At 44.9% G+C, this 27,822-nt stretch overlaps 1 protein-coding gene across 1 annotated transcript in view; it reads left to right on the top strand.

The window, feature by feature from the left end:
• Window positions 1-27,822, top strand: part of AKTIP (AKT interacting protein) — a 72,383-nt gene that overhangs the window by 20,356 nt on the left and 24,205 nt on the right. The window lies entirely within an intron of this gene.

Genomic DNA, 27,822 nt, shown 5'->3' with positions numbered 1-27,822 from the left:
ATAGTGCAGGCTCCTTATATAGGCACATAACTCCTCCCATATTAAGCTCCACCCGCACATTCTCTTAACCAATCAATACAAATAAGAATTAACTTCCTGCTTGACCGCATGGCTTGTCCAGCACAATGGAGGAGGGGGAATACTACATCCTGTATTCTTGCACATGCTCCGTACACTACTGATCGTATCTTGCCTCGTGCAACCAACTGATCGATACGTCAGCATACAGGGAGTGCAGAATTATTAGGCAAGTTGTATTTTTGAGGATTAATTTTATTATTGAACAACAACCATGTTCTCAATGAACCCAAAAAACTCATTAATATCAAAGCTGAATATTTTTGGAAGTAGTTTTTAGTTTGTTTTTAGTTATAGCTATTTTAGGGGGATATCTGTGTGTGCAGGTGACTATTACTGTGCATAATTATTAGGCAACTTAACAAAAAACAAATATATACCCATTTCAATTATTTATTTTTACCAGTGACACCAATATAACATCTCAACATTCACAAATATACATTTCTGACATTCAAAAACATAACAAAAACAAATCAGTGACCAATATAGCCACCTTTCTTTGCAAGGACACTCAAAAGCCTGCCATCCATGGATTCTGTCAGTGTTTTGATCTGTTCACCATCAACATTGCGTGCAGCAGCAACCACAGCCTCCCAGACACTGTTCAGAGAGGTGTACTGTTTTCCCTCCTTGTTTGATGATGGACCACAGGTTCTCAATGGGGTTCAGATCAGGTGAACAAGGAGGCCGTGTCATTAGATTTTCTTCTTTTATACCCTTTCTTGCCAGCCACGCTGTGGAGTACTTGGACACGTGTGATGGAGCATTGTCCTGCATGAAAATCATGTTTTTCTTGAAGGATGCAGACTTCTTCCTGTACCACTGCTTGAAGAAGGTGTCTTCCAGAAACTGGGAGTTGAGCTTGACTCCATCCTCAACCCGAAAAGGCCCCACAAGCTCATCTTTGATGATACCAGCCCAAACCAGTACTCCACCTCCACCTTGCTGGCGTCTGAGTCGGACTGGAGCTCTCTGCCCTTTACCAATCCATCCATCTGGCCCATCAAGACTCACTCTCATTTAATCAGTCCATAAAACCTTAGAAAAATCAGTTTTGAGATATTTCTTGGCCCAGTCTTGACGTTACAGCTTGTGTGTCTTGTTCAGTGGTGGTCGTCTTTCAGCCTTTCTTACCTTGGCCATGTCTCTGAGTATTGCACACCTTGTGCTTTCGGGCACTCCAGTGATGTTGCAGCTCTGAAATATGGCCAAACTGGTGGCAAGTGGCATCTTGGCAGCTACACGCTTGACTTTTCTCAGTTCATGGGCAGTTATTTTGCGCCTTGGTTTCTCCACACGCTTCTTGCGACCCTGTTGACTATTTTGAATGAAACGCTTGATTGTTCGATGATCACGCTTCAGAAGCTTTGCAATTTTAAGAGTGCTGCATCCCCCTGCAAGATATCTCACTATTTTTGACTTTTCTGAGCCTGTCAAGTCCTTCTTTTGACCCATTTTGCCAAAGGAAAGGAAGTTGCCTAATAATTATGCACACCTGATATAGGGTGTTGATGTCATTAGACCACACCCCTTCTCATTACAGAGATGCACATCACCTAATATGCTTAATTGGTAGTAGGCTTTCGAGCCTATACAGCTTGGAGTAAGACAACATGCATAAAGAGGATGATGTGGTCAAAATACTCATTTGCCTAATAATTCTGCACACAGTGTATGCACGTACACATGCCACGTGGTAATCTCGGCCTACTAAATTTATTTTTACCGAGATTCCACCACATTCCCCCCTTTGATGCCTCTTGATATTTCACAATTACTTGAGGCATCACTTAACCTTGGTTTGCATACACCGCAAGTTACCTTGAACCAGACCAGACTTATCTTATGATGTGAATCTTCAACAGTCATCTTCCTGCATTGGTTCTCCCTGATCTAGAGCCTTATACTTATAAATCGCCATTATCTGTGCAGCAGCCTTCCTCTCTGCTATATTTTCTATTAGGCTTTGCACAGACCTAACTACTAAGGGTATAAGACACGGCAGGAGTAGACACGACATTAAAATCAGTAGGACTCCACCTACCACTGCCTTAAGCCCTCCAAACCACTCATACCAGCTACCAAACCAACTACTTGGATTATACCCTTTCCATACCTGAGTAGGCACATGCGCTAGTTTAACCATATGGCTAGTAAGCTCAGCTATTGCTTGCCCTTCGTCATCTATTTGAAGACAGCAATTGCTCAGGTTAAACTTCCCACATACACCTCCCTCTACTGCCAAAAGGTAATCCAAGGCTAATCTATTTTGGTAGACTGCTGTCCTCATCCTGGTGTTATGCTTCGCTAGAAGATTGAGCGCTTGTGATGTCTCGTTGGTGATAATCTCAACCACCGCCTGTAATCTTATAATTCGGTTGAGCATATAAATAGGGGTTCTATAACCAAAGGTACCATCTTCTGCCCACGTGGCTGGCCCATAATAATCTATGATACGCTGGGGAGGCCATTCATCATCTTCCCAGGCACCTATCTCTATGGGCCCCCTTTTCTTCCTATGGTTCACATCATACACTTTAACACCTAAAGTCTCACCTGTTTCAATCGGTAACAAGAAGAAGGATGGTTTGAGCATACCCAACACACATGCCCCTTCCCAGTCCTGTGGCAACTCCGAATAGGCTTTCTTACCACAGATCCAGTACAAATTTGCTGGGGCTCTCCAGGTAGATGTGATGGATAAATCAAACCACACATCCTTTAAATTGGCGTATCTAGCAAACGGGTTAGATGGTTCTGAGACATTTGAAGCCGACCACCAAGTTGTATTCTTTGTATCATCATCATAAGCTTTTTGCCCTAGACAAGTTAATTCTCCTACAGAAGTATTATACATTATTCCTTTCCTTGCTATGCAAACATAACCTATGATGGAGGTCTTTAATCTCCACTCAGATTTACCTCTAACACTCATATGATAATCGGCTTGTGTAGATATTAGTTGGTCAACTGCCTCAGAACCGGACATTACCTCCTTTGCTTCCCAAGGCCATTGGTCTCCCATGTTAGTACCTCCACACACATAGCAGTTGGTAACATTAAGACTACTGGCAATACTTTCAGCTAAGTCAATGAACAGGTTTTTAGCATTATGGGGGATCTTATTATCTATACTCATCTCTTCATAAAAGGAATGGTATACTTGATGAGTTTGGGAGGATACCGTATCAGTCTCTATCCCTATAAATAATACTGTCCCAGGATCTAAACCCGTCCCGTATATTTGAAACCCAAATAAATTGCCATACTTGTCTAAGAACTTGTCGGGGTTATTTATAAATATATGGATGGGATTACATTCCATAGACTTACAATATGGGCTGGTAGGCAACTTAGTCACTATCATGTCCTTGTCTACTGTCTGTCCCCAAGTCGCCCACCCCACACAAGACCAATATGGGCAAAAGTTATAGTCTTTATTTGGGCATCTAGGACTCACATATTTATTTTTACTACTGGGACAAATATATTTATCATTAGACCCATACGTCCTCTCCCATCTAAGATCCCCACATACATTCCACGGCTTTCTACCACTTGATATCGCCTTACACGCATCAAATAGCAGAACACCCGAAGAATGTACGGATTCTAACACCGTCTTATTAATTAGGGTCCCCTGAGGATCTCCATTCCTGAGAGTCAACCAAATTGTACGAGGTTGATACTCCGGACTGAAGCACTTAGGTTCTCCTACTCCTAAATGGCACACACTATATTCTATATTTAGGTATCTACATCTCGATACATCTCCTTTACACTCGTATTGTGAGTGCCAAATTAGGGTTTGGGAAATATGGTTACCTGTTCTCGTAGTCTTAATGCATACCTCACAGCTAGGAGTGTCGGTACCTCTACCTTCCTGAATATAAAAACACACATAAATAAACACTATCAAAAACACATCTTTCGCCGTCATCCTCAGTCTTCGTCCGTGCGAAGGCACCTCAGCTTCCAGGATGTAAGGGCTGCAGGGAATGGAGTTCTGCTCGTCTTCACAGGAGTCCCTTCGAGACTTTCCCTGGCTTATACACTATGTGCTGGTGAGCGGACAGGCTTTATTATGGCCGTCTAAAAACACTCACTTCACCAAATCCCTGTAACAATAAAATTTGTAATCCACAATAGTTCCTCGTTACTCCGACTGAGTAGTGCGTTTTAACCGGATCTTGCAGGGATTCTCTGGATCTGCTGTAACTTGCCAAGAATCGACTGCTGCTGGTTTAACCCTGGAGTGATGTATCCACGGAGTCACTTCGGCTACTTTTATTGCTGTAGGGGTAGACAAAAGAACAACATAAGGACCTCTCCACTTGGGCCCTAACGGTACATTATTCCACTCTTTAATCCACACTTGATCTCCTGGATGATAACTATGAACAGGGGGATAAATATTCACAGGTAATCTATCTTGTACCCATTTCTGTACCTCCTCCATAGTCTTACCCAACTCTACAACCTGCTGCCGGGTAATTCCTTCTCCCAACTGACTCAAATCCCCCCTTAAGTTACCAAGTACGGGAGGTGGTCGCCCATACATGATTTCAAAAGGAGAGAGGCCCATCCTTCTGGTAGGGGTACTGCGGATTCGCAATAGAGCTATGGGTAAGAGAACGTTCCACTTAAGTTGGGTTTCCTGACACATTTTAGCCAACTGGTTCTTAATAGTTCTATTCATTCTCTCTACCTTACCAGAACTCTGGGGTCTATATGCTGTATGAAGCCTCCACTTTATACCAAGCATATGAGTCAGTTGTTGTAGGCACTGATGAACAAAAGCTGGACCATTGTCCGATCCTATAGAACAGGGTAGTCCATATCGGGGTATTATTTCTCGTAGCAGGAATCTCACAACTTCTCCTGCTTTCTCTGTACGAGTAGGACATGCTTCTACCCAGCCTGAATAGGTGCACACAATTACCAGCAGGTAACGATGTCCACCCGATTTAGGCATCACTGTAAAGTCAATTTGTAAATCGGACATGGGGAGTCCCCCCATAAACTGGACTCCTGGTGGCTTTACTGGTCCTTGTCTTGCATTATTTTTAGCACACGTTACACATCTTCGTACAATGGCCTGAGTCAAGTTGGACAATCTTGGTATGTAGAAATGTTTTCTGAGAGATTCTTCTGTGCTGTCTCTCCCAGAATGTGTCCCGTTATGATAATTTTGGACAATTTCTACCGCTAGTGATGCTGGTATGACTATTCTTCCATCTTCTAGCTGATACCACTTGTTCTCCAAATACTTTCCCGGTTCAGTCTTTAACCACTCCTCTTCTTGAGCTGTATAAACTGGAGTCCATTGGGACAGTGGAGTTGGTATAAGAGCAGCTATATGCCCCATATACTCCTGTCTTCCTGATTCAGCAGCACGCTTAGCTGCACTATCTGCCATCCGATTTCCCTTAGTTACATCACCATCTCCTCTCAGATGCGCTCGACAATGTATGATACCGACTTCTTTCGGCTCCCACACTGCTTCCAATAGTTGTAGGATTTCAGCTGCGTATTTGATTTATTTTCCTTCTGAATTCAGTAGTCCTCTTTCTTTATACAAAGCTCCGTGGGCATGAGTGGTTAAAAACGCATATTTGGAGTCCGTGTAGATGTTCACTCTTAAACCTTCAGCCAATTGTAACGCTCGTGTCAGTGCTATCAATTCTGCCTTTTGTGCTGATGTTCCTTTCGCCAGTGGCCGAGCTTCTATCACCTTGTCTATTGTTGTTACTGCATATCCTGCATAGCGGATCCCTTCTTTCACATAACTACTGCCGTCGGTATAATATTGAACATCGGGGTTCTGGATGGGAAAATCACGAAGATCTGGTCTACTTGAGAATACTTCCTCCATTACTTCCAAACAATCATGTTGACTTTTAGTAGGTTGTGGCAAAAGGGTAGCTGGATTTAAGGTGTTTACAGTCTCTAAATGCACTCTGGGGTTTTCACACAACATTGCTTGATACTTGGTCATACGGTTGTTACTAAACCAATGATTTCCTTTGTAATCCAACAACGTCTGTACTGCATGTGGGACTCGTACATAAAGTTCTTGACCCAGAGTGAGTTTATCGGCTTCAGCTACTAGCAGGGCGGCTGCAGCTACGGCTCTTAGACAAGGTGGAAGTCCGCTGGCCACTGCATCCAATTGCTTAGACATGTAGGCAACAGGTCTTTGCCATGATCCCAAGTACTGTGTCAATACTCCCACAGCCATTCTTCTTTGCTCGTGTACATACAGGTAGAATGGTCGTGTGTGATCAGGTAGACCTAATGCTGGGGCACTCATCAAAGCCTTCTTCACATCTTCAAATGCCGTTTGCTGTTCTTGGGTCCATAAGAAGGGGTCGTGCTCTGTACCTTTGATAGCTGCGTACAGAGGTTTTGCCAGTATCGCGTAGCTGGGAATCCATATCCTACAGAAGCCTGCTGCCCCCAAGAATTCTCGCACTTGTCTTCTATTCTTGGGTATTGGTATTTGGCAGACAGCTTCTTTTCTCTCTGGCCCCATAATTCTTTGACCTTCAGAGATATGGAATCCCAGATATTTGACAGTTGGCAAACACAACTGAGCCTTCTTTCTAGACACCTTGTATCCTGCCTTCCAGAGAATGTGTAGTAGATCGTGCGTTGCTTGCTGACAGATTTCTTTTGTAACTGCTGCTATCAACAAGTCATCTACATATTGTAACAATACACACTCTCCTGGGATGGACTCGAAATCCAGTAGATCTTGACTTAGGGCTGAACCAAATAGGGTAGGTGAATTTTTAAACCCTTGGGGCAGTCTTGTCCAAGTCATTTGGCGTTTTGAGCCTGTTACAGCGTTCTCCCATTGGAAAGCGAAAATACATTGACTTTCTGCGGCAATTCGGAGGCAAAAGAAGGCATCTTTGAGGTCTAAGACTGTAAAGTAAGTAGCCCCGCCCGGAATTAAAGCAAGCAGGTTATATGGATTGGGTACAACTGGATGTATACTAACAACCGCATCATTGACTGCTCTCAAGTCCTGCACAGGTCGATACTCATCTGTACCGGGCTTTTGAACAGGCAGCAATGGGGTGTTCCAGGGGGAAGTACAGAATTTTAGGATACCATACCGTATGAACTTATCCAGGTAGGATTGGATGTTCTTCTTAGCCTTCTGCGGGATGTGGTATTGTCTTAGGCTCACTGGATAAACCCCAAGTTTTAGTTCAATTTTTATAGGTGGAATATTGCGGGCCAGTCCTGGTGGGTTGTTCTCTGCCCAAACTCCTGGTATGTTAAATAATGTCTCATCACTCCTAGGGTTTTGGCTAGTCAACGCTGTATAAAGTCGCCACTCTTCTTCCTTTGGTACGGTGTAGCGGTACTTACCCTCTCCAGGGGCCGGCCGGGGTCCTCCCTTCTCGCCGCGCGCGGTCCTGCTCCTGCACGAGCCGCGCGTGGCTCAGCCAACGATGGGATCAGTCAGGCGGGCAGTGACCGCGAGAAGCGGTCACATGTCCCGCCCGACACTAAGAGCGCGCCGCGCGTCTCGGGCGCGCTCTTAAAGGGACAGTGGGAGACTAAATTAGAATCAGTCTCCCATTGGCCCCTGTCAGGCCACATTCCCCATTCACTCACGTTTTGGGGGCGTGGATATGACAGGAGCCAATCAAAGTGAACCTTAGGGTTTTTATACTCACCTGTTTCCCCTTGCTCCTTGCCCTATCGTGGTTTCTGTCCAGTTCCCTTTAGTGCTTGTATCGTTCAGTTGGTTTTTTGGTGCTTGACCTTGGCTTTGTTCCTGACTCCGCTCTCTCCTTATCCTTGCTTGCTTATCCGCTGTTTTGTCCTCTGTGTACCAGTCCTCGGCTTGTTCTACGTTACGCTGTCTCTCAGTTCCCTTGACCTCGGCTTGTTCTGACTCTGTCTTTCTCTCGTCCAAGTCCGGCCATTCTAAGGTCCGGTAAGACGAACACTGTTTCTTGTCTCTTGACTGTGAACTATTCCTGCGTGTTGGGGTATATTACCGTGACATTACGATAGGGCCATGGACCCCGCAGGTTTAGGTCAACAGATGGCCACTCATGAGGCTAGATTCGCAGAACAGGATCACCGTATGGATCAAATGGCTCAAGCCATCCAGACACTGTTATCCAGATCTGTTCCGGTACCTGTACCTACGCCTCCTGTAAACCCTATACCGGACACAGCTAATATGTCTAATGCTTCTGCACATCTAACCCCGCCACCTAGGTATGGAGGGGACGCTAAGACATGTAGGGGATTCCTTAATCAAGTGGAATTCCACTTCGAAATGTACCCACGTTCATTTCCCACTGACAGATCTAAGGTGGGTTTTCTTATGCACCAGCTTACGGATAAGGCACTAGAATGGGCAAATCCTATTTGGGAGGCTAATGGGCCTATGGTACACGACTTTAATAGCTTCCTCACAGCGTTCCGTAGAACATTTGACACGACTAAAAGGTCAAAAAATGCCGCCAGGGCATTAATGAGAATAAAGCAAGGATCTAAATCTGTAGCCGATTATGCTATTCAGTTCCGGACCCTTGTCTCACAGGTAGATTGGACTAATAATGGCCTTACTACTGCCTTTATGGAAGGTCTGTCTGATACTATCTTAGATGAGGTAGCAGCTAAGGACCTCCCTGTACCCCTGGAGGACCTGATTGACTATCTTATCGATATAGATAACAGGATCTGTGACAGGTTATATACCAGGTCTAGAAATAGACATTTTGTTCCCTTTAACTCCCCTAGAGCTGAGACTCCCGAGGGATCTAAAGGTTCTGAGGAGGAACCTATGCAGTTAGGGGTTGCTAAACTTACCGACGCTGAAAAGCTTTATAGGAGAAAGGAGGGACTTTGTCTTTATTGTGGTAGGAGGGGTCATATGAGACAAGAATGTCCCGTGCGTCCGGGAAACTATCGCACCTAAGACCGTATAGAGGACTGGCCTTGGGTGTGACATCACAGTCCTCACATTTGCCTCTTAATAAGTTACTTCTTCCTGTTTCCCTGCACCTTGATAGTAACTGCATAGCAGGGAATATACTAGCCCTGGTTGATTCCGGAGCGGCCGAAAACTTTATTGATTCCAGTTTTGTCAAGGAGAATAACATACCCACCAGAGAGAAGGAGACACCCTTGGCCGTTGAGGCCATAGATGGTAGACCATTATGCTCTCCTATTATCACACATGAGACTGTTCCCCTACATATGTCTACAGGGGTGTTACACTCTGAGACCATTCGGTTTCAGATCATTACTTCTCCTTCCTCTCACCTCGTGTTAGGGTATCCTTGGTTACGTACTCATAATCCCACCATTGATTGGGAGTCAGGACAAATAGTTTCTTGGAGTGATTCTTGCCAAGAGTCTTGTGTTGTTAAAGTCACCCCTTTGAATTCTACTCATATTCCTCCCGTGCCTACGGTCATACCCTCTCAGTACCTGTCTCTTAAATCTGTTTTTGATAAAAGGGAGGCTGAAAGATTGCCACCTCACAGGCCTTACGATTGTGCAATTAATTTATTACCTGGTACGATGCCTCCCAAAGGGAGAATATATCCTTTATCTCCTCAGGAGAATCTGGTTATGGAGGAATATATCAAGGAATCTCTAGAGAAGGGATTTATAAGAAGATCCTCTTCCCCGGCAGGGGCTGGGTTCTTCTTTGTGTCTAAGAAAGATGGCGAATTAAGGCCTTGTATTGACTATAGGGGCCTTAATAAAATCACCGTCAAAAATGCGTACCCCATACCTTTGATCACAGAACTTTTTGATAGGCTTAAACAGGCCACAGTTTTTACTAAATTGGACCTTAGGGGTGCTTACAACCTCATACGTATCAAAAAGGATCACGAGTGGAAGACTGCTTTCAATACCAGGAGTGGCCACTACGAGTACACTGTGATGCCCTTTGGTCTTTGTAACGCCCCAGCAGTTTTTCAAGAATTTATTAATGATGTCCTACGTCAATTTATACATACATTAGTTATAGTATACTTGGACGACATATTAATTTATTCTAATGATTTACAGACTCATCACATGCATGTTAAATTAGTGTTGAGAACTCTTCTGGTTAACGGTCTCTATTGCAAACTCGAAAAATGTTCATTTGATCAATCTGAAGTCCAATTCTTGGGTTATATAATCTCTGCCAAGGGTTTTCGTATGGATCCCAAGAAACTGTCTGCCATTATGGAATGGCCTCTGCCCCAGGGTTTGAAAGCCATTCAGCGTTTTCTGGGGTTCTCTAATTATTATAGGCGTTTTATTAAAGGGTTTTCTGCCATTGTAGCGCCTATAACCAGAATGACCAAGAAGGATGGTAATACTCATGTCTGGAAACCAGAAGCACTCGAGGCCTTTGAATTCTTGAAAGCTACTTTTGCCTCTGCTCCTGTTTTACAGCATCCTGTCCCTTCACTGCCCTTTATTCTTGAGGTTGATGCTTCTGAGATAGGGGTAGGTGCTATCTTGTCTCAAAGAGATTCACCTGAAAAGCCGTTACACCCTTGTGGCTTCTTTTCCAGACAGATGTCCAAAGCAGAGAGGAATTATGATGTAGGCAATCGTGAACTCCTTGCTATCATTTTGGCGCTCAAGGAATGGAGACATCTGCTAGAGGGTACCAGGGATCCTATCCTCATTTTAACGGATCACAAAAACCTCTCATACCTTAGTGAAGCAAAAAGATTGTCTTCTAGGCAGGCCAGGTGGTCTCTGTTTTTGTCTCGTTTTAATTACATAATCACTTACAGACCGGGTGATCGTAATACTAAAGCTGACGCTCTGTCCAGACAATTCGAGACTACTGACAAACTCGAGGTCGATGTTACCCCTGTCATTCCGCCTGACAGAATAATAGCGACTACTGTTCTTTCTATTTCGTCTTCTCTCTTACAGACTATTCAGGCTAAACAAAACTTGGCTCCTGAGGAGAGGCCTGCTGATAAGCTATTCGTTGATATACCAGAGAGACGAGACATCTTGTCATTATATCATGACACTAGAACTGCTGGACACCCTGGTATTTCTAAGACAGTCTCAGCAGTTTCTAGATATTTCTGGTGGGCTTCCTTGCGCAAGGACGTCACCGACTACGTTAATGTCTGTAGCACTTGTGCCAGTATGAAGTCCTCCCACAGAGTTCCTTGTGGGTTGTTGCATCCGTTGCCCATACCCGAGAGGCCATGGTCCAATATATCCATGGATTTTATTGTTGAATTACCTCCCTCTAATGGTAAAACTGTCATCCTGATGATTGTGGATCGTTTTTCTAAGATGGCTCATTTTGTGTCTCTTGTCAAATTGCCATCATCCAAGGAACTTGCCTCTATCTTTGCCGGGGAGGTGTTTCGGTTGCATGGTATTCCCACTTCGATCGTGTCCGATAGGGGTAGCCAGTTTATTTCCAGATTCTGGAGAGCGTTTTGTGCAGAGATGGGTATCTCCCTCTCGTTTTCTTCAGCCTACCACCCCCAGTCTAATGGAGCTGCTGAACGTGCCAACCAATCTCTGGAGCAGTATCTTCGCTGTTTCGTGTCCCACCATCAGAACAATTGGGCTGACCTGCTTCCTTGGGCTGAGTTTGCTCGTAATAATGCTGCTCATGAATCCTCAGGTAACAGCCCTTTTTACGTTGTTTATGGCCGGCATCCCGTGGTTCTTCCAGCTGCATTCTCCTTACAGGGCATGCCAGCTCTGGACGAACATTTGGCTAGTCTACGTAATACTTGGGAGCAGGTTCAGTGTTCTTTGGTGGCCTCAGCTGCTCGCCAGAAGGTTCACGCTGACAAGCATCGCAGGGCGGCTCCATCCTATGCGGTGGGAGACCGGGTTTGGCTTTCTACTCGCAATATTCGTCTTCGTGTGCCTTCTATGAAGTTGGCCCCTCGTTTTATTGGTCCTTTTCGTATCTTGCATGTGGTTAATCCTGTCTCGTATGCATTGGATCTTCCAAAAAATCTACGCATTCCTAACGTGTTTCATACCTCCTTGTTAAAACCCCTCCTGTGCAACCGTTTTACTCGGCATGTCCCCCCTCCTCCTCCGGTTTCGGTGGAGGGCCATGAGGAGTTTGAAGTGGCGGCTGTAATTGACTCTCGCTTGCTTCGGGGTCGCCTCCAATATCTGGTACATTGGAAGGGCTATGGGCCTGAGGAACGCAGTTGGATTTCCGCTGACGCTGTTCACGCTCCTCGCCTTGTGCGTTCTTTCCACGCTCGTTTTCCTGCCAGGCCTGCTCCTCCCCGCCCGGTGGGCGTGTCTTCAGGGGGGGGTACTGTAGCGGTACTTACCCTCTCCAGGGGCCGGCCGGGGTCCTCCCTTCTCGCCGCGCGCGGTCCTGCTCCTGCACGAGCCGCGCGCGGCTCAGCCAACGATGGGATCAGTCAGGCGGGCAGTGACCGCGAGAAGCGGTCACATGTCCCGCCCGACACTAAGAGCGCGCCGCGCGTCTCGGGCGCGCTCTTAAAGGGACAGTGGGAGACTAAATTAGAATCAGTCTCCCATTGGCCCCTGTCAGGCCACATTCCCCATTCACTCACGTTTTGGGGGCGTGGATATGACAGGAGCCAATCAAAGTGAACCTTAGGGTTTTTATACTCACCTGTTTCCCCTTGCTCCTTGCCCTATCGTGGTTTCTGTCCAGTTCCCTTTAGTGCTTGTATCGTTCAGTTGGTTTTTTGGTGCTTGACCTTGGCTTTGTTCCTGACTCCGCTCTCTCCTTATCCTTGCTTGCTTATCCGCTGTTTTGTCCTCTGTGTACCAGTCCTCGGCTTGTTCTACGTTACGCTGTCTCTCAGTTCCCTTGACCTCGGCTTGTTCTGACTCTGTCTTTCTCTCGTCCAAGTCCGGCCATTCTAAGGTCCGGTAAGACGAACACTGTTTCTTGTCTCTTGACTGTGAACTATTCCTGCGTGTTGGGGTATATTACCGTGACATACGGATAATGTCATAATACCTGAAGGTCCATTAAACTTTAAAGATGTTGTTCCATTTGGTAGGAACGTAATCTGCGCTTGTAACTTAGATAGCATATCACGTCCCAGCAATTGGACTGGACATTCAGGCATATAAAGGAATTGATGTTTTACTACGTGGCCTCCCAATGTACAGAGTCGACTTTTAAGAACCGGTTTTTCAGCACTTCTTCCAGTTGCTCCTATCACAGTAATAGTCCTTCCAGATGGAGGAGTAACTAGATTAGTCACCAATGAATGTTCAGCACCAGTGTCGATCATGAACGCACTCCTTTTTCCCCCTATTGATACATCGACCATAGGCTCCGCTCGACCAAGGGGGATGGAGCCCGGTCGGTATCAATAGTCCTCCATGACCGTGTCAGCCAATCCTACAAAGTCCCTACCTTCTCTATCGCGGGACCTTTGCGCTGCTGGAATATACCTGTCTTCCCTAACACTTCCTCTGTTCCCATTACTCCCTCTATTACCATTACTCCCTCCGGGGCCTCCTCTACCTCTCGCTCTGCCTCTAAAGTTTCCGTAACCTGCCCTGGGTTGGTCTCTCTCGTACTGCTCTCTTTGTGGACATTCGTTCCTCCAATGCCCTTCTTCCTTGCAATACGCGCACTGATTCCTACTCAAAGGCTCCCTATTCCATCTACTATCGCCTCTATCTGGGCCCCGTCTATCTACGCCTGCGATCGCTACCGCTAGCATATCAGCCTTTCTACGCATCTTGCGCTCCTCCTCTTTCTTACTTTCTGTTTCCCTATTCATATAAACCTTATTCGCTACCTCCATTAGTTGGGTGATAGACATACCTGCAAACCCTTCTAACTTTTGTAGCTTGCGCTTAATATCTCCGTAAGCTTGGCTGACAAAGGCGGAGTTCACCATTCGGGAATTGTCTGCGTCTTCCGGATTAAAGGGGGTATACAAGCGGTATGCCTCCAATAATCGGTCATAAAAGACACTGGGCGCTTCATCACTTTTCTGAATCACCTCAACTGTCTTCGACATGTTAATGGCTTTCTTTCCTCCGGCTTTCATGCCAGCAATTATAGCGTTGTTATGGTACTTTTTGAAAGTAAACCAAAATGTTCAAAGTCTATCTGTTCCTGTCCAAATCTGAGATGATTAAATTGCGTATACGCAGAAGTAAGCTCACACTGACACATGGAGTTCAGGTTAAAAGCACTTCAGAAAATTTAATACAATCTGGTTGGAAAACAGTTGTGCAGATCTTTTTAAAAGCAAAATGACATCATCATTGAATATCAGATAATAACAAATAAACATCATTGATTGGATTAAACATTATGTGACTAACTTCGTGTCCACCCACCAATATTATTAATTGGCTCAGGGGTTTGAGTGACCAGCTAGGTGTCCTCCCACCGGGAGGTGGTATTGTTCTGGACAAGGGTGTGGACAGAAGGCTCAGGCGCCATCTTTCCCAGCATGAGGTTTACTCGGTGGAAAGGGGGGCTTGAGCGTCATTTTACACAGTCAGTGATATCAGGCCTCATGTCCAGGTGCAAGGTCTCTTATGAATAGAACATTTCATTACTACTGTGTTCTCGTGGCCTTCAAACTATACTATCTTACAAGTCTTAAGGAGTAGCCAGCACCTCCTGGTACTTGTCCTTGTAGGAAACACGGTCTTTGTCTACTGTATTAATTGGGTTGAGAAGTTCAGTCACGTAAGGTAGTTTTAAAATGAACAAGTTAAGTCATGAGGACAAAATGGAGGATTTGAAGAAGTCAGGTTAGGAGGACAAAATGGAGGATTGTCACAATATAGGGTTAAAATGGAGTTAGTACAATAATTCAATACAAGTACAATAATAATTTTTAATAATTCCACATCAGTCCCCCCTATGAAATGTTAGATTCTAAGAGATAAAACTTTATTATGTTAGTATCAGAAGACGTGTTAACCCAAAGGCACAAAAATGACTGGAGTAACGGTTCTCAAAGTCTTCTTAGTTCTTCAGAGGGACATCATAAATAGACAAGCTTACATTACCATATGGACTTGTGTTATCTGGAATATAGGCACAAGTAGTCATGGTGACAGGTAAACGTTGTTGGTTGCAATAGATATAATAAATGCAAATCAAAATATTATTATTATTATTAGCAGTGACGGTTGGGAAAATGGACTCAAACTTTCCTTTTACTGCAAAATCATCTGGTACCCCCCTTGGCACACCTATGGCATCAATATATATATATCAATCAAACTTTCCCTTTAGAGGGGTGCTCCTCTTTATGTTCTGAAGCATGAATGTGGTGTGTCAAGAGTACCTTGTCATGTATTATGTGTATGGACATAATAACCTTGGCTAGGGCGCATTTGCTTATGCATTGTAGTATTAAACCTGTCCCACGCTACATCAGCGTAGGTGGACTCGGATCATTTAGTCAATATTAATATCACCACAAACTCAGGATGGGCAAATAATCCTGAGGGAGCTTGGCGTTTGGATCTTTTTAGCTTCACGAGGTCTCCTTTTGGGGTCCTCGGCTTTCCATCGATGGCAGGTGGTCAGGCATTATTATGGCCATCAAACACCTACTTGCTGGTATCTTTTTATTTAACAAGTCATTTTTTTGTTTTTTTTTTTCTTTAGAGTCAAAAGTGTGTCAAAATCAACAAATGTCACTTCTCATGTTGCAGAGAGAGTCTTGAATCTGGAACAATGAATCCACTGAGTGATCTCTGCAACTTTCACAATGCATTACTGGGTATATGGTCTTGGATGTCACATTGATGACCGGCTAGGCTTCTGGCCATCCTGACAAAATGTCTATGATAACTAGTGCATATTTGACCCAGTAGCTCTTTGTCACCTGGATTCTTGAAAGGGATATTGAGAGTTAGCTAGGTGCTTAGGGGTATTTTAGAGATCAAAGAGTTCATGAGGGTCTTGGATAGGTATAAAGTTCCATGGGCTCACTGCCCAGTACATGTTTTTGGGTAAACAGAGCTTAAGAGCGTTGGAGTACAGCCCGTCTTCAAGGGTTGCCCCTTTCTGTTTTTCCAGCTTTGTATTTCTTCAGGGTCAGCAGCTGCTTGTCATTCTTTCAGAAGCTTGAAATCTGTGGGTAGGATCTACATGGTGAGTATAGAAGTTTCTTTAGCGGACACCCTTCCGTCCACTTCCCTTGGTGCACTTGTGGCTTGGTTGGCAGCTTTTGGGCAGCTGAGTGGTGCTTCTTATCTTCCAGATTGATCCAAAATAATGTGCTGCACCCAGGGCATGTCTTGAGTCAGTGTAGATATTGGCATGTCTTCCTTCAGGCATTTTGTATGCCACTGAGAAGGCTGTCAATTCAGCGTCTTGAGCAGATGTGAGTGAGGAAAGTGAAGGTGCTTGACGTACCTGATCTTCTGTAGCAACAGCAAATCCAGTATGGTACCTTTCCTCTTTATCCGCAAACAGAGTGGAGTCAGGATCTGGTAAAGCTACTGCATGCTCTGTTGAAAGGTGTCTTGTTTCTTCTTTCATCTGTTCAAAGCAACCATAAGGAGCAGTAGAAGAGGTTTCCTCACCTATTTCTGTGTGAGATTGGGGGGTATTTGTCTTTCTATTCACAGTTCTCTTGCTGACCCCCCTCTGTAGAGATCTGTAAGTTGAATGTTCATGTTTTGTTCTAATGAGTCAGGTTCCTTTCATGAGATTTCTGGGGACTTAGTGTAGAAAAAAACATGAGGGACAGCCACCTCCCTTACAGGTGTCTTACTTCCATGGGAATCTGGGTCAGGACCGCACTATTTCCTTGAGAGTGCCCAAAACAGTTCTTTCATGTCTGAATAATTTTAATTTTTCGTTAGTGTGGTATTCCCCCCTGGGAAGTGGCGGAAGAGTGGCCAGAGCAACTTTTCTTCAAAATATAATGTTGTCAGGTAGAGGCAGAGTCGTCTATGAGTGGAGGAAATTGGTAAGGAATAAGAAGGGAGGAAGCATATAAAGGATACAGATATGGTGGTGGGGAGATGGAAGAATGAGTAGCGGATAGAGTGAGAGGGAAGAAGGTGGAGTAGGAGGAGGAGAAGGAGGAGTAGAGGAGAAGTAGGAGGAGAGAGGAGAAGGTGGAGTGGAAGGAGAAAGTGGAGTAGAGGGAGGAGTAGGAGGAGGAGTAGAGGGGAAGTAGGAGGAGAGAGGAGAAGGTGGAGTAGAGGGAGGAGTAGGAGGAGGAGTAGAGGGGAAGTAGGAGGAGAGAGGAGAAGGTGGAGTAGAGGGAGGAGTAGGAGGAGAAAGTGGAGTAGAGGGAGGAGTAGGAAGAAGAAGGAGGAGTAGAGGGGAAGTAGGAGGAGAGAGGAGAAGGTGGAGTAGAGGGAGGAGTAGGAGGAGAAAGTGGAGTAGAGGGAGGAGTAGGAAGAAGAAGGAGGAGTAGAGGGGAAGTAGGAGGAGAGAGGAGAAGGTGGAGTAGAGGGAGGAGTAGGAGGAGGAGAAGAGGAGAAGTAGGAGGAGAGAGGAGAAGGTGGAGTAGAGGAAGGGGTAGGAGGAGAAAGTGGAGTAGAGGGAGGAGTAGGAAGAGGGGGAGGAGTAAGAGCAGGAAGGAGGAGTAGGAGGAGGAGAAGGTGGAGTAGAGGGAGGGGCAGTAGGGGAAAGTGGGGGACTGCAGATGAAGGGGAGGGATCGGTGGGAGGAATAAGCGGGGGTGGGCAGGTAAGGGAGCAGACAGGTGATGTAGCAATGGAGGATACATCAGAAATCAAGACTAGGTAGAAATGCAATGGAGGCTGCAAATAGCCCATGTACAACAACTATTAACTGGCCCTATGCTTTCCCTAGAGAAAAATAATAAAAGGCTAACATGCTCATCTTGTCTCCACAAGCCTCGAACGTTTCACTCCCATGGGTGGCCCATGATGGCTTGCCCACCACTTCTCCACACGGGGTCTTGTGCCCGCGGAGACAGACGCTATCCCTGACTCTCGTTCTTAATTTAATAATTTATAATCTAACATCTCAAAATGTAATTTCTACTTATATCACAAATATACAGTATCACAATTTTATGTCTCGTAAATGGGATAAAATTTATTCTACTCTTTACTGATAATGTATTTTTAAAACATACAAAATAGACAAATAACATTGCCTTCTGCAAAATAAATGGAAAAGATAATGGAGATTTTGTTAAGCTTATAAATGGCTATACATTAATTCACATTTCTTGTACTCCAGTTTCTGGCTGTTAATGACAATGTACAATGTAATAGAGCAGCAGGGAATGCTAGCAGAATGCTTGGTTGCATAGGGAGAGGTATTAGCAGTAGGAAGAGGGAAATGCTCATGCCATTGTACAGAACACTGGTGGGACCTCACTTAGAGTACTGGATACAGTACTGGAGACCATATTCTTCAGAAGGATATGGATACCTTAGAGAGAGTTCAAAGAAGGGCTACTAAACTGGTTCATGGATTGCAGGGTAAAATTCACCAGGAAAGGTTAAAAGATCTTGACAGGTATAGCTTGGTGAAAAGACGAGACAGGGGAAATATGATAAAAGCATTTTTAAATACATAAAGGGAAACAACACAGTAAAAGTGGAGACTATATTTAAAAGAAGTAAAACTACCATAACAAGAGGACATAGTCTCAAAAATAGAGGGACCAAGGTTTAAAAATAATATCAGGAAGTATTACATTACTGAGAGGGTAGTGGATGCATGGAATAGCCTTCCAACTGGAGTGGTAGAGGTTAACTCAGTAGAAGTGTTTTAAGCATGCGTGGGATAGGCATAAGGCTAAGCACTTGCTGCTAGTAACAGATCTAGAATTAATATACTATAATGCCCAAAGTCTCAATTCCTACGCATATGCAATAATAAAATATCTGGGCTTACAACAAAAATTATGTTAGTCAGTCTTTAAACTTGGCTTATTCATTTGTTCAAGAAATCTTGGTTTATTAGAACTTTCTTTTAGTAAATGTTCTTTAAGATAACCCTTCTTTCAGCATGTTATCAATCTTTGTACACAAAGCTAAAACACACTTGTTACTTATACATGAAACGATAGACATATATATTCTATCTACATATTAACCAATACTTGTCACAGACACCTTCCTGACACAGGGAAACTAATAGCAGGATAATCCTAGTAACCGTAACCTTTTTGTTCATAATATATGGGAATTAAGGAAGACAGCATGTCTTTAAGATAGGGTGAGCATGACACAATACACGGGCGGAAAATAAATAAATAAAATAAATAAATAAACTCACGGAATGCAAACAATATACTTACAGCCATTAATCACTTTTCCTCTTCACAATCTAGCTTAACAACTTTGCATATTCCCTCTATCCACATTGCATAGCAATGCAACAAATCACACTTGCCTTTACATTTTTAACTCGTCCAAATAATTCTCTATTCCTGTATCAGATTCACTTTCCTAACCTTCGTAATAAACACTGAGCTACATCCCTGACTCCTTATCTTATACAACAGTCTTGGAGAAAATACTTTGTTCCATTGCTAAATCTTATTAGTTTCTGAATAATTTTACTGAACGCTGAACTGAAAAACCAGGAATGTCACCCCTCCCTCTCCCCCCTCGCGTCTCACAGAAGGCAAGGAGAGAGCCAGCATGAAGTTTTTTAACCATGTCAGCGCTGGAAAGACAGTTACGTTACAATTATTGCAAAAGCAAAGGGACACAAAAACACAACATTTAATAATACTCTTTAGTGAAACTCAATACAAAACCCCCACCCTCTACCAGGGTAATGGCTAACACAAAATACAAAAACAATTATTATAATATACATACATTCTTAACCCTTTGTGATCTAGTTCTTCCTCAACCCTACCTTCCTGCTGAATAGCATTGCTACTCTGTACCAGTAAGCTTGCTTTCTTCTCTGTCAGTAATCTACCACATGAAGGCACAGCAATTTTACACACTTTAGCAATCTCTATCTTCAACTAGATCACACGCGCTAGCCAGCCCTTATTGGGCTTTTCTAACCCTGTTCCATTCCCCTCCTATACAGGCGTCCCAGATATAGGGGGGAAAGGTTTTAAACAGTGTCTACAATGGTGGACTGACACTCGAGAGGGGTGGGTCCCCCCCCAGTGCGTCTTTCCAAAACGTAGACTAGTCACTAATTGGAGGTGAGAAGTGTGTGACCAATCACTTCTCTCACAATAGAAATAGAAGAGGATAGAATAATAATATAGGAAGTATAGAAAAGGTAAAGAGTAAGGAAAAAAATCCTTAGGGACAGACACAGGAGTTTAAATGACTCCACATTAAACAAACAACAGTACAGTTGAAATACAGTGCATGCATCACAGTTCAAATGAAATCAACAGTAATCCCTTTCCTTCTACATGTGCTTACTCCAAAGTCACCTTTCTCAACCTCGTAGTGTCCCCGCTCGGAGAACGACTTTCATAAGTCTCACTACCAGCGGCCAAGGATAACAGCTAACACCGGTCCGAAATCCTTTCCAGCCTCCCTCTACTCTGCAGTCCACAAGAATGTGGCCACGTCTATCCTCATTCCCGTAGTGCCCCTATAAAACCCACTTTATAAGTCTCACTACCACGTGATGCGAAAAACAAGCAATACCTGCCTGAATTCCCCCAGGAAACAAAGTCCCCTGCCACAAGGCTAAGTCTCCTACCACAATTAAATAATCGGTGGGCCCTCAGCTCAACTAGAGCCGAAGGGTCCGGGTCAGGACGTCCCCAACTCAACTAGAGCTGGATGGTCCGGGTCAGGACGTCCCCAACTCAACCAGAGCTGGATAGTCCGAACGCGCACAGTGAAGCTAGCTAGGCTATCAAAGTGACACAAAACGGGATCACAGGGAAACTGTGATTCTACACAGATCCCACAGTTCCACAAACTTCTTTTTCCTTACAGCCACAGCCACGAGGCTCCTAAAAGAAGTAAACAGGCAAAGAAGACCCCCCAGGAACACATCCACGGGTCAACCCCTCTTTTTCCTTACAACCACAGCACCGTGGTTCCTAAAAGAGGTAAAACAGGCAACAGAAGACCCCCCAGGAACACATCCACGGGTCAACCCCCCTTTATCCCAAAAGGGGTAAAATACAAACAGATAGACAGACACACTGAAGACCCAGGCAAGTCCCCTCAGGTCCACCCCCCTTTATCCCAAAAAGGGGAAAACAAGCAAGACAGAACCCCAGGCAAATCCCCTGCAGGTCCACCCCCCCTTTATCTCAAAATGGGGAAACAGGCAAACAATTCAAACACAATTCAAACACACCCAGGCAACAGATAGACTAAAATGCAGGTAAACAAGTGAGTAACGAGACACCGGGCAAGATATTACCTGTCTTTGATGTCCTCCCGGGAAGCAGTCACAGACACGTGGACGGGTCAATCAAAGGGGCCGGAACGTACCGGTGGCTCTGCAGAAGTCTCTACCGTGTATCTGGAGGTGATCAATCTCCCTTCCTACCCCCAGGATTCCCCCGTCCAACAGCATCTTCCTTAGGACGGCTCACCGGCCAGAGGCCATAGCCCGATGCCCCACGTTGGGCGCCAAGTTGTTATGGTACTTTTTGAAAGTAAACCAAAATGTTCAAAGTCTATCTGTTCCTGTCCAAATCTGAGATGATTAAATTGCGTATACGCAGAAGTAAGCTCACACTGACACATGGAGTTCAGGTTAAAAGCACTTCAGAAAATTTAATACAATCTGGTTGGAAAACAGTTGTGCAGATCTTTTTAAAAGCAAAATGACATCATCATTGAATATCAGATAATAACAAATAAACATCATTGATTGGATTAAACATTATGTGACTAACTTCGTGTCCACCCACCAATATTATTAATTGGCTCAGGGGTTTGAGTGACCAGCTAGGTGTCCTCCCACCGGGAGGTGGTATTGTTCTGGACAAGGGTGTGGACAGAAGGCTCAGGCGCCATCTTTCCCAGCATGAGGTTTACTCGGTGGAAAGGGGGGCTTGAGCGTCATTTTACACAGTCAGTGATATCAGGCCTCATGTCCAGGTGCAAGGTCTCTTATGAATAGAACATTTCATTACTACTGTGTTCTCGTGGCCTTCAAACTATACTATCTTACAAGTCTTAAGGAGTAGCCAGCACCTCCTGGTACTTGTCCTTGTAGGAAACACGGTCTTTGTCTACTGTATTAATTGGGTTGAGAAGTTCAGTCACGTAAGGTAGTTTTAAAATGAACAAGTTAAGTCATGAGGACAAAATGGAGGATTTGAAGAAGTCAGGTTAGGAGGACAAAATGGAGGATTGTCACAATATAGGGTTAAAATGGAGTTAGTACAATAATTCAATACAAGTACAATAATAATTTTTAATAATTCCACATCAGCGTCTCTATAGGCTCTGAGTTGAACCATATCAGCACCGTTTACATTCCAGTCGGGATCGGTATTGGGATAATGTGTTGCGGCCCATGCTGCTGGATTAGCTTGGTTCAAAGTACGGGCTTTATCCTCTAGCGCTTTAATAGCCGCTTGATTTATTCTTGTCCTTTCCTCATTGTTGAATAAAGTCATTAATAACTGCTGGCAATCAGCCCATGTCGGGTTATGTGTCTGTACTATTGAGGTGAACAGATCAGTCATAGCTTGTGGTTTCTCAGTATACGAGGAATTGTGGGTCTTCCAATTTAAGAGATCGGTTGTCGTGAATGGGACATATACAAAGACTGGGTCAGCATGTGCCATTTGGCCTGCGGCATCGATATAGGCTGACCCAGGATTCAGACGAAGAGGCATCTGATAGTGTTTTAATTGTTGGGCACCGGTCAACTGTCGGGTCTGTATGGGGCTACGTGGAGGGGCGTCAGTCATAGGTTCCAGTCGGGGAGAAATAGGGTATGGGGATGTGGGAACTTGGTTTTGGGAAAAGGTTGTAAATAAAACACTTCGAGCCGAGCTAGATGAAGCTTGACCGGAAGTCTGAAGTGGCGCCAAATCAGGATATTCGTTTTTAATGGGGGTTGGTTCTGATTCCGGAAGGGGAGATTTAGTACGAGGGGGGGTGGATCCTGTACTGGAGGAGGAAGCGGAAGTGGATGAGGGTAATGAGGGGAGGGTTGCAGGACTTCCTGCATTTGCGTCACTTCCTCTTAACGGAAAGTAAGGGGGCGGCAAAGGGATCTCGGACTCAGGGGGCGTGTCCAAAATGGGCCTAACACCAGTCCTAGTGGACAAACAAGTCCTAGCTACCATGAGGCGACACTGCTCCTCGTGGCATGTCTGGAGCCATTTTGGCGAGTCATTTACGGCCTGTCTCCAACAATCAATATAAGGAAACTGGCCGTAAAGTTCAGGCCTACCCGATACAGCCACGTGTAAGCGCTGTACCAGAGTTGGATCCAAACTGCCACGTGGCGGCCATGCCGCAACCAAAGTAGGCCACCCCCTAGTACACAAAGTGACCAAACGTACAGGAGACATTTTAACCCCAAAATCACAAGTTTTGAATCCCTTTTTAAAATTCTTCACCATACAACCTAAGGGATCCGGAATCGTTGACTGCGACGCACCCATACTTAACAATGGAACGTCGTCGACAACGAATACTATACACGCGTACTATTCAACAGTCACACCCGTTTCCTCTGGCAACAGCACCACGTGGTACAGTTACCAAGTGAAACGTACACAATAACACAATAAACACTCAGGGAATTCCCGTACACACACAGCTGTTACACCAGTCACTAGATAATCAATATTATGCCCTTTGGCGTAACTATACAGTCACCCACGCTATAATTCTCTATATACGAATTACCCGTCTATAACACACCCCAGTAACATCGTCTTTTACAAATAGCGGTTACAGTACGGTTAGCATAGGTCAAAGCACAAGTTAAGGTCACAATACAATTATTAGTGGTTATGGTGTTAAACATGCAATAGACGACAATGATTAGTACTTATATACAGTGTCAGTAAATATACAGGGTTATGGTACCGTGCACTCAGGGCCGGCCTTAGGCATTTAGACGCCCTGTGCGAAAAATCTTCACAGCGCCCCCCCCACCCCCCCCGGCATCCATGTATGCTGTTATGTTTGTGTTGTCTGTGTATGTAATAGTACATGTGATGACTGTGTGTGATATGTATGCTATGTGTGATATTTGTAATGGGTATATTAACAGTGTGTAATATGTGTGTATTGGTTGTATGTGACACACACACACACACACACAGAGTCAGACGGCCATACACACACAGGAAGACATCCACACACACACAAGCAGACAGTCATACACACACACACACACAGACACACACACACAGGCAGACAGTCACACACACACACACACAGACACACACAGGCAGACAGTCAGTCATACACACAGACACACACAGACAGTAATACACACAGACGCAGACAGTAATACACACAGACACACACACAGAGGCAGACAGTCATACACACACACACACACACAGAGGCAGACAGTCATACACACACACACACACACGCAGACAGTCATACACACAGGCAGACAGTCAGTCATACACACAGACACACACAGACAGTAATACAGACAGACACACACAGAGGCAGACAGTAATACACACAGACACACACACAGTCATACACACAGAGGCAGACAGTCATACACACACACACAGACAGTCATACACACACACACAGACAGTCATACACACAGACACACAGAGGCAGACAGTCATACACACAGACACACAGAGGCAGAGAGTCATACACACAGAGGCAGACAGTCATACACACAGAGGCAGTCATACACAGTCACACACACAGAGGCAGACAGTAATACACACAAACACACAGAGGCAGACAGTAATACACACAGACACACAGTGGCAGACAGTCATACACACACACACACACACACAGAGGCAGACAGTCATACACACACACACACACAGAGGCAGACAGTCATACACACACACACACACAGAGGCAGACAGTCATACACACAGACATACAGAGGCAGACAGTCATATACACACACACACACAGACATACAGAGGCAGACAGTCATATACACACACACACACACACAGAGGCAGACAGTCATACACACACACACACAGAGGCAGACAGTCATACACACAGGCAGAGAGTCACACTCACCTGACAATCACACAGTTACCTGTGGAGTTCATTGTTGAGGCAGTGCAGCTCCTGGTGACTGTTTGGTGGGGAAGCAGGGACTCCTTCCTGCTTCCCCTGCAGCAGTTTTCCGGCGCTTTTAGCTCCGCCCCCGCTGCACGGTAAGCTCCGCCCCCGCTGTAAATTTAAAAATAAATAAATAATAATAATTTTTTTTTTTTTTTAATCGGCTGTGCGGCCGCACGGCGCCACCTGCTCCATGGCGCCCTGTGCGGCCGCACAGCTCGCACACCCCTAAGGCCGGCCCTGCGTGCACTATAATACAGCAACACACTATTAACACTCTCGCTAGACGGCTGAGCTCGCGCTAACTAACAAGAAATACACTTTACTAAACAATCTTTATCACATTTACAATTCCCAACTAAACTATTGGCCAGTACCTTGAATGGACTACCTAAAACTATATACACCCGTTTTGGTTAGCCACACTGCCCAATCACCACATATAGCGAGCTAGAGAACCGAATTTACACAGGCGCCTCTTAGTCGCACTATCAAAAGTCTAGTGGGTTCCAAATTTACACGCCTTCCCACTTAGCCCAGATAGGATGAGAACTAGCGAACCGAATTTACACAGGCGCCGCTTAGTCTCCCGGTCCCTCCGACCTAGCGAACGTAATATACACCCTAGAACGCTAGTCTAGACAAGACACCGGTGTCCGGCTAGGGCTATTTACACCAGGACCCCGCCTGACTAACAAAATCAAACGGTCTGACTAAAGAGCGTTCGATCGAGCGGTGCGCCTTCGCTCCTTCCCTCCGACAGAGGGGGCAGATACACAGATTCAAACCCCTTTGGGCCTACCGCACAATCGGTATACCCCTAGTGGGTCCTGCCGTCTAAAACAGCAGTTGTCTTACCTCCTCGTTCCTGAACCTGAGTTCACACTCATCGACGGGGACACCCCAGCACTTCTCACGTAGAGGCCGATGATCTCCTGGACAACAGACCAGTGGCGCCGAGACGAAGGGAGGTCCACGCAGAAGTTCAGGGGTGCAGCCGTAGAGAACGTGGGCAAAGATAGACCGTCTCACGCCTCTGCCTCTCAGCTACCGTTGAACGATGAGCTTCCCGGCCAATGCACCAAATGATACCGGAGAAACTGACGGAAGCGAAGCACAGAGAGATGGACACAGGTTTCTTCAGGAAGGAAGAGATTCTTTATTGGATCACCGATCAGGACTCAGAGGGACTAGCGTCACCAAAATACCACAAGTTCTGAGCCCCGGACAATAGTGCAGGCTCCTTATATAGGCACATAACTCCTCCCATATTAAGCTCCACTCGCACATTCTCTTAACCAATCAATACAAATAAGAATTAACTTCCTGCTTGACCGCATGGCTTGTCCAGCACAATGGAGGAGGGGGAATACTACATCCTGTATTCTTGCACATGCTCCGTACACTACTGATCGTATCTTGCCTCGTGCAACCAACTGATCGATACGTCAGCATATGCACGTACACATGCCACGTGGTAATCTCGGCCTACTAAATTTATTTTTACCGAGATTCCACCACAATTACTGGGAGTATTATTGCTGTGGGGCTCTGTTATACACTCTGACACATTACTGGGAGTATTATTGCTGTGGGGCTCTGTTATACAGTCAGACACATTACTGGGAGTATTATTGCTGTGGAGCTCTGTTATACACTCAGACACATTACTGGGAGTATTATTACTGTGGGGCTCTGTTATACACTCAGACACATTACTGGGAGTATTATTGCTGTGGGGCTCTGTTATACACTCAGACACATTACTGGGAGTATTATTTCTGTGGAGCTCTGTTATACACTCAGACACATTACTGGGAGTATTATTGCTGTGGAGCTCTGTTATACACTCAGACACATTACTGGGAGTATTATTGCTGTGGGGCTCTGTTATACACTCAGACACATTACTGGGAGTATTATTTCTGTGGAGCTCTGTTATACACTCAGACACATTACTGGGAGTATTATTGCTGTGGAGCTCTGTTATACACTCAGACACATTACTGGGAGTATTATTGCTGTGGAGCTCTGTTATACACTCAGACACATTACTGGGAGTATTATTGCTGTGGGGCTCTGTTATACACTCAGACACATTACTGGGAGTATTATTACTGTGGGGCTCTGTTATACACTCAGACACATTACTGGGAGTATTATTGCTGTGGAGCTCTGTTATACACTCAGACACATTACTGGGAGTATTATTGCTGTGGGGCTCTGTTATACACTCAGACACATTACTGGGAGTATTATTGCTGTGGAGCTCTGTTATACACTCAGACACATTACTGGGAGTATTATTGCTGTGGGGCTCTGTTATACACTCAGACACATTACTGGGAGTATTATTGCTGTGGAGCTCTGTTATACACTCAGACACATTACTGGGAGTATTATTGCTGTGGGGCTCTGTTATACACTCAGACACATTACTGGGAGTATTATTGCTGTGGGGCTCTGTTATACACTCAGACACATTACTGGGAGTATTATTTCTGTGGAGCTCTGTTAAACACTCAGACACATTACTGGGAGTATTATTGCTGTGGAGCTCTGTTATACACTCAGACA

The sequence above is a fragment of the Pelobates fuscus genome, chromosome 12, assembly GCF_036172605.1.
Source record: "Pelobates fuscus isolate aPelFus1 chromosome 12, aPelFus1.pri, whole genome shotgun sequence".
NCBI classification, from domain to species: domain Eukaryota; kingdom Metazoa; phylum Chordata; class Amphibia; order Anura; family Pelobatidae; genus Pelobates; species Pelobates fuscus.
The sequence above is the reverse complement of the archived record's forward strand: the minus strand, read 5'-3'. Positions and strand labels throughout refer to the sequence as shown.